Genomic DNA, 13341 nt, shown 5'->3' with positions numbered 1-13341 from the left:
AACACATCTAAGGCGTTTTCAGCGCTCTAGGACGCCTCTATCAGAAGTTATTAGCGAAAAACTGTTAGATTCTGTTCGTGACCTGAGATGACCTCGGGGACATAACGAGGGGTCACAGTTGCCATTTTCTGGTTCAGTGTGTCAATTTTACCTACATCTCGATGTTTGAGAGTGTCTAGAATGGCGTTCGTGCAAAACAGACGCTTTTCAATTTTCTCCCATTGACTTATAATGGAGAGGCCACAAAATTGACCTGACCTTAGGTCACCGATATCAAAATTCCGAGATATACATTTTGTAGATACTGTTGCTCTAATCAATCGCTGAAAGTTTCAAGGCAATCGATCAATCGGTGTAGCTATGACGAGCATTCTTATTTTTTCTGAGGTGAGGTCACTTGGCGTGACCTGGTGACCTGACCTAAGGTGACCTGGGTCTGAAATTTTTACAACATGTGCGGAAAAGATGTACAAACAGGTGTGCCAAAAACGGCGGCGCTCCGCGCCGCCGTTTTTGAGATATCTGCGAAAAACCGCAGGGGGGTGTTCAAACACCCCTCCGGCCCGGCGCGGGATATACCTACACATCCGGAATTGGAGGATGCTCAGTCCTAATTGAGGCGCTCGCTTATAAAATGCCGTGCGTTTCATGCACACTCCTCAAGCAAAAATATTTTTACTTTCCAATTTTCCACATTTTCTCAAGGCTTAGACCGTTACAGAGACCGTTTTAATTGACTTTGATGAAGTTGAACGCGAGAAATCACAACCAAATGCTACATTAGGTTGTAAAGAACTGAATTGCGCTTTCCCACACACGTGGCGTTTTTTCACCTACGTCTGCAGGAGAGACCGAACCCACTATGCCCCCCCCCCCCCCACCATCGAAAGGTTCTTCATGACTCCCGGGGGCCCCCGGGGAACCTGGGGGGCCCTATACACTGTGGGGGCCCCTTCGAAAGCAGGTGGCCCCCTCCTGGGCGAAATCCTGGGTACGTGCCTGCCCATGGACAATTTGCGGTTTTTAGGGTATTAACGTGGACGGCTGGGATTGCATGGACGTCTCGCTGTCCATGAATTCCAAATAGCAGTTTCGGGCATTATCATGGACGATGAAGCGATATACCAATCATCCGAAATGCATGGACGCGCCCGTTCGTCCTTGAGAATACTCCTATGTAAAATGCTATCCTAGATTAGTGTGTTTTTTCACCACCACGTGGCGATAGCATCGCCCTTTTAGAGCGACATTTTGATTGGTTGGCATTTTTGTAAGACCGGTTCTGATTGGTCGTCCATGAAAAGAAGTCAGTTCTCACTAATCGTCAGCTGTTGCAAGGCTTGAAGCCGTTGGTAAGCAACATCGGCGGCGCCGAGAAAGTTCTCGCGGCAATGTGGCGGCAATTTCCATGTGCGTTTTTCTGTGTTGGAAGAGTCGTGTCGCGTTTGGTTGGCGTTTGGATTGTGCTCTAGGCGAGTGGATAACGATGGGTGGAAATAGAAAGGTAAGCATTCGGCTGTATGGCATACTACTATCAAGGGCTCCGCCACCGGGGGGGACGGGGGGGACATGTCCCCCCCAACCAAAATGTTGGGTGGGACATACTATCTTTTGTCCCCCCCAATAATCGGCTCTCCCGCTGGTAGATAAATCGACTCTTGTTCCTGACACCGAATACAGAACATAGGTGCAAAGAATCTCGGAAGAAAAAACGTCATGAGAATTGACCTGTCGTCGACAACTATATTGTCGCTGTGATTTAAGTCTTTTTCTGTTATGGGGGCCACGGATTTCAGTTTTCTTTTTAGTAGACCATATCGAGAGGCGTTTTCGCGTTAGGTATATCAACGTGAGTCTACTGACGAATGTTCGCAATCACACGTCCCATTCCGATGTTGAATCCAGTAGGTATATCCAGTAGGTACTCCAGTAGGTATATCAGATAAGGATCTCTCAATCAATTAACCCTCGCCAGGCGAAGGCCTTTTCCATAACACGGACGGCGAGGTTGGTACGACCCCCCCTCGCGATTGGCTCCTATGGCACTTAGAAACGCCAAATTTACAGGGTAGGTTGGTCCATAGGAGATCTCGCCCCTGTGAAAGTTTGGTGACTCAAAATCAATATTTAGGGGGGCTTTGGGGTATGAGTGCAAAATTTTTTGCTAAAACATGTCAAAAGTTTTTTCGCTTATAACTTTTTATCTACAAAGTAGAGCAAAAACAAAAGCACCAGTGAACTCAGGACGTCCGTGCGCATCGAATGATATACTTTGTTACCAATTTAAGTGAACTCTGGAATTCAGTTGCCTCTAAGCTAGTCCAATTTTCCCCTGACCTTGTACCGGTTTTTGTGACCTGGTGACCTGACCTGAAAAGACTGGGACTTCAAATTTTCAGGAAAGGTGCGAAAAGGTTGCCCCAAAGGGCATGCCAAATTTGGCTACGATATTTGCAAAAAGGGTTGCATCAACCCCGCTCTCGCCGGGCGAGGGTCAAACGCTCAATACGGAGATTATTCTTTCGGGTAAACGCGTTCGTTCTTTCAGAGGGAACTTCCATCGGTCAACTAAGAATATCGCAGAACTGTAGGATGAGAGAAGCTGTTTGTTCATCAAGTGATTGAGAGGTTAACCCTCGTTCTTATGGTGGGTCGGAACTCGGATCGACCCATCCCTCAGTTTTTTGCAAGTAACTCGCGTAAAAAGTGGTTTATCGTGATGAAATTATTATTATTTCCCGGGAATTTTGCACCTCTGAAAATTTCATGATCCTAACCCCCATGGGCCATGACTTTTGGGCCTGAGGCCTATTTCTCCAGACCATGTCAGGCCGAAACACCGATTCAGTGTATGTTAGCGCATATTATCTATACGTTTCCAGACTTGTTACGAGTATGTCATAAAACCGAGCCAAGATGTGATGAATGACGGTAGACACATGCATTATGGTAGGTGTCAAGGTCACGTGAGTATCAGGTCAAGGTCTTTACCGTTAGATGAATTTGGTTCACTTTTTCGAGTTAGGCATGTTACTAGGAAACTTTTTGGAGATGATGTCGAATTAAGCATCCATTTAAGCAACATTGAGAAGTAGTTTTGGTACCAATGCAACATGTTACGAAGCTGTCTGTGGTGGTTGACAGTACCTACTTTGGCTAGCCGGCTGGACACGCACTTGTAGATCTCACCTAACCTGACCCGACCTTCGCCAAATGCTAAAAATGGATTCAGATTCAGAGCAAAACTATGAGCCAGATACCATAAAAAATTGAAGTTAGTTTTTCAAGTTTTTTTTTTCTGTCTGGTGTGTCAATATGATGAAGGTACATACAATCTAATAATGGGTAATATTGCATGGGTCAGGTGGCCTACCATTTATCTATTTTTTTTATTTTTTTAGTTAAAAAATCATCGTATCAGGGCTATGACGAAAAACAAGTGGCCTAAATTCGATGAGAAAACTGGATTTGGGGGTACCCTAGGTTTAGAGGAGACACTAGGGCGATGGGCGAAGAGCATGGACCGTCCCCCCCAACCAAAAGTCCGTGGCGGAGCCCTTGACTACTATGTATTTTTGTATTTTGTATTGTTGCCCCACTTTTCTAAGCCCAAGAGCATGGCCACAGCATTAGATTTAGGCATGCCATGTTTGTCAAGCTTGATTTTCCTGTGCTTGAATGAGATGACCTTTTCCTAATAATAAATAGACTACCACTGTCAATATATTGACATGCTGTTCTATAATAGGGGCTGTTGAACTGAGCCTGCTCAAGACAGTCACAGTCACAGTTATGAATCCTTAAAATCTAGTTTTGTTGCAAGAACAGCATTATCTTGCTTATGCTCCAAAGTCAGTTTGGAATATTTGGGGAAAATCAATCAATATACCAACCTCTTACGCAGAGTCACAAAATTAAACACTGCAGACGGCACAGGTCTGCAGCGTTGCTAGCTACTGAGTGTTCCTTTACTTTTATATATAGATGTTATATTGCCTATCAGTGGTGCTGATCTATCTGATTACAAAAGAAAATGTTATTAGCCATTTTATTGTCAAGAAATAATAAACTGTAGCCATGTGTAGTACCTACACTAGACATAATTCCGAATGCCATTTCCGAAGTCCTGGTTGGTAGGGTTCTAGACCATCTTGGCTCAATTTTTTTAAAGGTAATATCCAGAGTAGATTAGAGCAATGAAAATGTGATTTTTTCCCCAGAGGCATATATAGTTAAATTTCATCACTGTCCAATTGTGTTGTTGCGCATGGTCATTGGCTGGCCTGTGGTCTTTATGATAAAGGGGAAAAATCATACATTGTTTTATAAATTATAAAATCCTCAAATTCTGCCTGAGGTGTCAATTGATAGTTTTAAGGCTTTTGGGGTCCCCGGCACCTAATTTTGATAGGTACCTATGCTGCGGATTTTTGCTGGACATTGTATGGAAATGTTAATTTGGAGATTGCATAAGCATGCATCAATGTGATCATTTATGGGTGTATCCATTTTTAAATCTGAATTAATAGAGTATTTTTGGTATGTGGCAGCTGTGCTGTTTGACAACCTTGCTTTGACTTCTGTCAATTTTCTATATTCAAAGACATGGTTGATCACCATGGTTGATGATATTTACCTTTTTATAAAATTATTTGCATTTAACTTGGCAGATTTCTTTTATTCTGCCTCATAGGTATGTATTATGTATATAATCCAACATTGCAGCTACTGTTTTACCTCATAACAATTACAGACATTGCATAACTATTAGTGCTTCCACCCATGAAGACTCTGCTGAGACAGACTCAGATGAATAGATAGGCTTTGTCACCAACCATTAGTCACACTTCATTTCCCTGCTTCCCCCAGTTGCAGGGGCACAGTTGGTGGATGAGTTTGCTGACCTGCTGCTGTTGCTGAAAAGGCACAATAGCCTTGTATGAAATGCAAGCTTGTAACATAGGTGAATGTCCATGGCCATGCTCTGGTCAAAGTGTTTCCTCTCTTTTGTGAATTTACTCATCTTCACCCAGCATCTGTGTCATAAAAAGCAGAAACACTTAATGCTGTAAAATCTGCAGGTTGACATTGCAATGAGAACCACAAATATTAATCTATACCTACCACATCTACCTACCTAATTTTGAGCTAAAATTCCGCAAATTTGAAAATTAAAATGAAGTGGAACCTGTGGATTGGAATGAAATTTGGGATTTTTAACGTCTTCCTTGAGTTTGAAAATTGAAATCAACTTGGCTGTGGCAACTGTCAAGTAGCTTCTAAACTGCGCCAGTTAGTTTTACAGAAGAGCGGCTTTCAAGGGCCACTTCCTTGGACATTTCAAAGCAATTCATCCAGTTAAAACATCAAATGACTATAATTTTTCCGTTCCTGTTGCCAGACTGGAAAAAAATACACGTGATGCCGAATATGTCCGGCGTCGTGGCGGGGATTGCGCCGAAAATTTCAGCTCTGGCGTAACTTCGCATGCGTCGAATTCAGCGCATGGCGGCCGCTAAGTTTTCGGAGCAGGGCGGCCGCAGAATTTTTTCGGCGAATGGCGGTCACCGAATTTTTCGCCACGCTTGTCAGTCTAGCAGCAGATTCACCTGCGGGCGGCTCTGGAAGGGTTTGGGATGGGACGTCCCCCGCCTCGGTCGTCGTGTGCTTCGACTTGCGAGCCGCCCTGAGTCTATTCAGGGGAGGAGCTTCCGCCCAGGTGAGGCCTCTACCCTCGGCACGGAGATAGGCATGGAAGACCTTGTTAAACATGGCCGAGCGTCGTGAAGTAATCCTGCGGTGGGTTCCAGGCTCCTCCCCACTGCAGGATCGAGGGGAATGAGAGCACGAACGACGTGGCGAAACAAGCGGTCGCCCCGCCCTCGGACGCCCGCTCGCTACCCGGGCGGTTCATTGTGCGGCCTTGTTGTTGTTGTTGTTGTTGTTGTTCCCTCCAGCCGCGTTACCGCGGTGTAGCCGTGCGGCTCTGGAGGTCCCTCACGGCGGCCGCCAGGGCCGCCACCTCTCCGTCGTCGCGGACGTCTTCCGGGCTCGGGAAAATCGTCCCGTACCTCCGGAGACGCCAGCCCATGAGGGCCGGGCACCGGAAGAAGAGGTGCCGGGGCGTGTCGGCCTCCTCCCGGCACACGGTGCACCGGCCCGCCTCACAGTCAGGGCACAGTCAGGGCACTGGCGGCAATCTTCGGAAGAGTTCCGTCCAATCCGGTGGAGGTATTGGCGGGAGCCCGACCAGTGGCCCGCGCGAAGTTGATGGACGTCGACGGCCGACGATCTGTCCCCCGTCGCGACCGGTAGCGGCAGCCGGTTCCCCATCAGGGTCCGGTACCAGCCCTCCGGCCAGACGGCGGTGGTGCGGTCGCGGGCCATTCTGACGGCCGCACGGTGGGCGGTAGCGACGTCCACCGGGACCGCCGCCTGGGGGAGCGCGGCCGCCTCCTTGGCGAGCGCTCGTTACCGTCGACGCCGCAATGGAACGGCACCCACTGCAGGTGTATCCGGCGGGGCGGACCGGCCAGGGCCGCTAGTTCGGTCCAGATGGCGGCTCCTAGCAGGGTCTTCTGGGACGCCGGGAGGCCTCGCGTCAATGGTGCAGCAACTGGTCCGAGTCACTATTCAAGCCACTCTTCGGGAGCACGCAGCAGTCCCCATCCTCTGAGAGGACCGGGGGGACGCCGTTTCGGTGCACCACATGAGGGCAGGCCACTGGGGCCGCTCGCTCCAGTACGTACACCAAATCGGCCGTCTCCCCTCCGCGGCAGGCCAACAGTGCCTGGACAAGCGGTGCCCCGCGGCGCTCTGCGCCGTGTGCCGAGAAGAGTTTTATGTCCTGGAGCACGTGTTGCTCCGCTGCCCGGCCCTCGCTGGCACCCGCCAGTCTCGAACACACCGCTCCACCTATTTTTGTGACCCCGCAACTTCCGGCCCGGCCCTTGCCGTGCCACGTGGAAAGTCATGGGTGTCAATGTTGATCGGCTCAAGTGATGTATTTTTAGGCTTGTTTAGAGCCTGGAGGCTTATTTTTAGAGATCTCCGCAGCCGCTAGGTCGATCAATTCACGGTCATTTATGTCATTATGCCGGGTAGTTGCATCCCTTCTACCAAAACCCTATCGGAATAATCTCGATGCATCTTATTGCTCTCCTCGGTCCTCCGACGGCTAAGCCCTCAGAAACCATCAGAGGCCATCTCGAGGACCTCGCCAGCCGTTTTAAGCCCTTATGCAGAACTGGGCCCTCGGAGAAGACCCTTAGAGGCCGGCACGAGGCCTTCAAAGGCCGGTATAGGCTTCTAGATGTTCCCTGGGTTCCATGAGGTCAGCAGGGGCCTCTTAAGGCCATCGTTCGTAGGGCCCTGAGGCCAGTGTGGGTTCATCTGTTCGTATGGGGCCTTCAAAGGCCCCATACGAACTTACACTTCTCGGACTCGGAGTGTAATCGCCACGCCGATTGTGGATTGCTCTTGATTGTCAATACATACATACATACATACATACATACAAAGGCCAGCATGAGACCTCAGAGGTCGGAGTGAGGCCTCTGAGGACGACATGGAGCCATCAGGGGCCAGAGCAGGTGTCATAACTCGAGTTGGGACCTCTTAAAGCTTAGGGCATCAGCTCTCAACCAGCAAAGGGCCCCTAAGAGATCGATATTGGCTCCGTTAGGGCGACCTGAGGCTCTTAGACCTATACTGACTGCTGAGGCTTAAAATGGACCAGCTTAGTCCTTAATGACCTAAGAACCAGGGGGCCGACGTGAAGCCTCCAAAGACTGCGTGGGATCCTCAGAGATCGACCACTTGGAGCTCTTAGAGACCGGCGTAAGGGCACTGACAAGCGTGGCTCCTCAGTGACCAGCATGGCCCCTAGCAGTGTGTGCAGAAGCCTGTAGACTGTAGAGCCTAGGGGTCACCAGAAATCTCACCAATGCTCACCATAAGTTTTTGACAGTAACTTTTGATGGAGACATGATGATGACAGTGTGATGAAAGCATCTGCAATTTTCAATGCGTTCGGCTCAGCAAAGCAGATTTATTTTTAGTTTATTTGCAGCAAAGCATGGGTTTTTCGGTCCTCTGGCCACTGTTGTCTAATCTTTTCTTTCACTGCTATCATACGCCTCGCCTCGTATTCAACGTAATACTGCCAACAGACCTCTCTTTTGTTGCTTCTGATATGGTTTCCTACATTGAGTGAAGGAAATTTGCGCTCATTAACTTTAACGCTGTAGATACAAAACGGAAATCTTCATCGAATTTCGAAGGGAAGCCGAACCTGAAGAATCGTCAAGTTTTGGTGTTCACTGTTCAGGGTGCCGAGTGGTATATACAGGCGCAAAAGTTCATCAAAAAATGGGGGGAGTTAACATTGCTGCCCCCCCCCCCCACCTCCGAAAGTGGGGGGGGGGCATGGCCCTCCGGTCGCCCCCTTTCCCCCTGTCCCCACGCCTATGTAAAACTCAGCTCCGGTTTGTGAGAACAGAAATGTAAATGATCCAAAAAAGTGAAATATCAATGGAACTGCATGTTGTTTTCCATCAAAATTTTCAATTTATAGCACATTGAGTTGAAGAGACCGCTGACCGGTTCAGTCAGAGACTTGCTCATGTGATAAGCTTTTGTCAAAGAGCCCAGCCGAGCCCAAGAGGCTGAAGCCCAGTTTCAGAGTATTCAGGCTAAGCAAAAACTCAGCTCATGCCCGGTACAAAGATACCTACTCAGACTCAAGGACAAGGTCAATGGTCATGTTTGAATTTTGATGGCATTTTCATGACAACATAGTGATGCAGGCCACATAAGCCATATTTCCATTTTTGACAGTTAAATGTTGATGGCATTTTCATAACTGTATGGTGATGCCCGCCATATAGGTAAGTACATCATCCCTTGGGGTTTTGCTATTCTTTAACATTTTTTTCCTCGTTGCAGGATGCGACCTCCAGAAAAATGAACCTTCAGTGCACAAGGGATTCCAGAGAAAAACTTCGCGCGCGCTCATACAGGCGACGCTGTCGCCACCACCAACAGTCTCGCGCTCGGACGCCCATCGGATACAGGTGTGTCGGGTCTGGGGGGGGGGGGGCTTGCTACGGACGAGGGAACCCGCACACAAGAACTGAAGAGAGGACGGCAGGAAGGTACAGGCCTGTGTGTGTGGGGGGGGGGGGGGTAGTTACAGGGAAAACGTTAGTGCACAGCAACCGCCGCTTCTTATGGTGCATCAAAGTAAATGCGTGGGAAACTGGTAAAATGTTATTGATTTGCTCAAAATACTGATAATTGACCTGACCTGTGTGTTCTGGTGTTCAGATTAAGCTATAGAATGTCAAGGGTGACCTGGAGCTGGCCGAGCTGGCTACGGCCGTGGTCCCGAAGGTGGGCGCCGACGGGGAGGGCGACGCGCAGGTCCACCGCCAGTGACAGAAACGTCTAAAATTTGACCCAGTCCAATCCCCGTGTCAGGTCGGTATTTGACCCAGCCCCCACCCCTTGTCAGCTCAGTGTTCGACCCAGCCGTTCCTCCTGTGTCAGCTCAGTGTTTGACCCAGTACCCTGTCTCTTGTCAGATCGGTATTAAACCTAACTACTCCCCGTGTCAGCCTGTATTAACCCAGCTCCACCCCTGTGTGATGCCAGACGGAGGAGAGTGAGGCGCTGGACGAGCCTGTCTCTTGCCGTGCTGAAGACGCTGCCTCGGAAGACCGTCAGTTCCGGTTGGTGAATCTGGCTGCTCTGACTCCGTCCAGCTGGCCGACGGGCGAGTGCCGCCGTTGCGCTCGCTGGCGCCGCCGTTGCGCGCGGGCGTCCAGACGGCAGTCGGCCCGCGGGCCAGCCTCGCAGCATCTGTAGTGGCCGTGCTGCGCGGAGGAATGCATCCGGGAGCTGCCGGATGAGGCCGTCTGGATCTGTTCGGACGGGCCGGTGGAGGATGGTTTGGCGGCGGTGGCTCCCTGCTCCGCTTACCAGATGGAGACGACTGGGTTATACGGGTTCCGGCGGGCCGCTTCTGCTCCAGTGCGCGCGCGGAGCTCACCGCACCCCCGCCCCGGTCCAAGCCGCTACCAGATGGAGACGACTGGGACATATGGGTCCCGGCGGGCCGCTTCTGCTCCAGTGCGCGCGGAGCTCACGGCGCCCCCGCCCCGGTCCGAGCTGCTACCAGGGAGAAGGCTGTTACACTTGTCAGCGCTGGTCGGGCCACTGGGGATGATCGGGGCAGCATCTCCACCGGATTGAAAGAAGGCCAACGTCCGAGTGCGCCCAGTGCAGTCAGCAGTGACACCGAATGTCCAACAGGCCGCTGCCTGGTCTGCGGCGAAGCAGCAGACAATTAGGCGCACGTGTTGCTGGAGTGTCCGTGCTTTTACGGCCTCCGGCTCCGTGCGCGGGGAAACATCGTCGGCGCGGCCCACGATGTCGAACGCAACGACATGGTGGCGATCTTGGTCGCCGGCTACGAGGCCCACAAGAGCCTTGTTTTGGCTACGGCGGCAGCTTTGGGGACACCACAACAGCTGACGGCGGCCGCGGCCCCAGAGATGCGCACCTGCGGGCAGGGCGGCCGCTGATCTACATCTCAGCTGATTATACTGAACAGGTGGGTACTAGGTGGGGGGGGGGGGGGGGGTACCGATGGAAGCTATGTACGTCATGGTCGCTCTGATATGGCTGTTGAACTGGCTTGGCTGATAGTGCATCTGCAGGGTCAGCGGGGAATTGGTCTCCCGAGCCTCGCATAGCAGTTGTGCGGCAATTATGTGCCGTACCATGAACCGCCAACGACGTGTTCTTGGTAATTTGTGATACTTTATAGTGTCTCGTACTACTAGCTTGGCCTTTTTCCGTGTCCGTGCTGTCAGTAATTATCTTTCCTAATATCAGCTACCTTTTGCATTAGCTCCTGTGGTGACTTACTCTCTGACATTCCCTTTTCGGCCTGTCGAGTAACCGCCTATGCGTTGAAAGCTCGGTGTTCGCCCAGCCCTCTTCCCGTGTTTGTTCGGTGTTTGACCCGGCCCCCTCCATCGTGTCAGGTCGGTATTAGACCTAACTACTCCCACTTACCAGCTCGGTGTTCGATCTAACCTCTCTTCTGTGTCAGCCTGATGTCTTACCCAGACCCCTCCCCGTGTCAGATCGGTATTTGACCCAGCCCCCACCCCTTGTCAGCTCGGTGTTCGACCCAGCCGTTCCTCCTGTGTCAGCTCAGTGTTTGACCCATTACCCTCTCTCTTGCCAGATCGGTATTAAACCTAACTACTCCCCGTGTCAGCCTGTATTAACCCAGCCCCACCCCTGTGTGATGCCAGACGGAGGAGACTGAGGCGCTGGACAACGAGTCTGTCTCTGGCCGTACTGAAGACGCTGCGTCGGAAGACCGTCAGTTCTGGTTGGGAATCTGGCTGCTCTGACTCCGTCCAGCTGGCTGACGAGTGCGTGCCAAGACAGCCGCCGCCGCCGCCGCGCGCGCGCCAAGACGGCCGTCTACCGGCGCCAATGCCGCCACGCGCACGCTAGACGCCCGTCCACTGGTGCCACCGCCCCACGCGCGCGCACAGTCGGCAGCCGCCGCGTGTGCGTGCCCGCCCAGAATATGCGCTCTGCCGCCGTTGACTGCGGCTCGCGATTCATGTTCAAGGTTTAGGCATACACTCATGTTAATTGTCTACATTCATGAAGGTGCGTGGTGACAAAGATGCCTCGTCTGTGGCAGCGGATTTGCTTGTTCCGCCTCAACATGTGCAAAGTTGTGTAAACTGATGCGCTCGGCATTCGCCGTCCGCTCGCGCTGGTGGCGCGCGAACGAATGACCTGGCCCTGTTCATGCGGACCTGACGAGCGGCGGTATGACGGAATCACATAGGCGGATTACCTTTCACCGCGAAGAAAATCATTATCAGCTGGCTTAAAATTATGCAATTGTTTGCCCTCAGTTCGCCAGGTAATATCATTCTTTGATCATTCATGCTGACTTGCGTGGCTGATATTTGATAATATATAGTGTGAAGCGTTCCATTTTTTCTTATTTCAAAACGCATCTGTGTATCTCGCAACAATAATCAACCGAGTCTTTTCTGTTCTGCAGAATTTGGAAGCTGAGCGAGACTTAAGCATTACATTTGAATAATTCGAACAGTCGCTAGTAAGTGTATTCATGCCCATGTGATATGACCTCATTTAACTCTTTAGCAGCTACTTTCTTGCTCTTTGACGGGGTGATTGGTGCCGACAATTCACGCTTCACTCGAGCTCATCATTCCGAACAATCATCAGATCTCCACACATTTTTATATAAAATTTGCACACACGTTTTAGTGTTTATATGTTTGTGTATAGTGTGTAGGGAGGAGGAGGGGCTCTAAATAGCCCTCCTCCCCGTCAGGCGCGGTTTAACTAACGCTCGCCGGCCGAATGGTGGGGGGGGGGGGAGCGCCGCGCCTTTTATATTTTTTTACGATAGCTCGGGACACGCTGGAGATAGAGAGCTGGACCTTAGCATACCTGACATTTGATTCAACCCGAATCTTGTGACATCATCCGCATTTTCAGGTCAGGTCAAGTCAATGACCTACGACATAAGTGAGCATCTGCACGGTCCTAAAATGTCGCAACTTCGCAACGCTCTCAGTGCCAGAGGAGCTTTCAAAAGGAGATGAAACTTACAGTGCCTAATGGCTAATATCATCTAGAGGCCTCACACCTTGTACATCTCGGATTTTTCCTAAAGGTCACCTGAGTTCAGGATATTTATTAGGGCCGAAAAGGTGAGGGGGTCGTACCAACGGTATGTAGAAAAACAATAGGTATGGCGAGGGTTAAATTACGCGCATGACATACAATCTAATGGCGATAAAATACGATTAAAGGTGATACTAGAACGGGTTCATGCTTTCGATCCGAGTAAGCGAATAAAACCGTGCTTACATGGACTGTGTTAAGCTCCGCCCACAAGTCCATGGATATATGAAAATAACTCATAGAGAAATTAGGCTCCGCCCACTGTCCATGCAAACACCCTTATCACATCTTTTTTTGGTCCATGTATGTCGGTCGAATTCTCTACCCTTAAACACGTCAATTTCGGCACAGAATCGGGCTAGTAACAAGCGGGCAACTTCGCTTGTTGTCATGTCAAGAGGGCATCGTCGAAAATTCAACGGCAACGGCGTGACACCGAAAAACGTGGACGTCCCTGTAAACACGGACTTTACTTCCGTCCATGCATATACGAATTTCGAGGTAACGGTGCTGCTGGGCGGCTCGGCGATGCACATGTGCCATGTGAGTGACGGGTGGCAGTTAGCGGTGTGATCGTCCGCCTCG

The 13341-nt window shown here is 50.5% G+C and overlaps 1 long non-coding RNA gene across 1 annotated transcript; it reads left to right on the top strand.

Annotated features, from left to right (window-relative positions):
- The first annotated feature begins 1136 nt into the window (after positions 1 to 1136).
- LOC122385386 lies at positions 1137 to 12033 on the top strand. The gene is made up of 4 exons (XR_006257195.1): positions 1137 to 1504; positions 8947 to 9074; positions 9655 to 10615; positions 11328 to 12033. It is a non-coding gene; the product is annotated as an uncharacterized LOC122385386 (long non-coding RNA).
- Positions 12034 to 13341: the final 1308 nt, after the last annotated feature.

Source organism: Amphibalanus amphitrite, unplaced genomic scaffold (genome assembly GCF_019059575.1).
Source record: "Amphibalanus amphitrite isolate SeventyFive unplaced genomic scaffold, NRLGWU_Aamphi_draft 000217F_arrow, whole genome shotgun sequence".
NCBI lineage: Eukaryota > Metazoa > Arthropoda > Thecostraca > Balanomorpha > Balanidae > Amphibalanus > Amphibalanus amphitrite.
The sequence above is the reverse complement of the archived record's forward strand: the minus strand, read 5'-3'. Positions and strand labels throughout refer to the sequence as shown.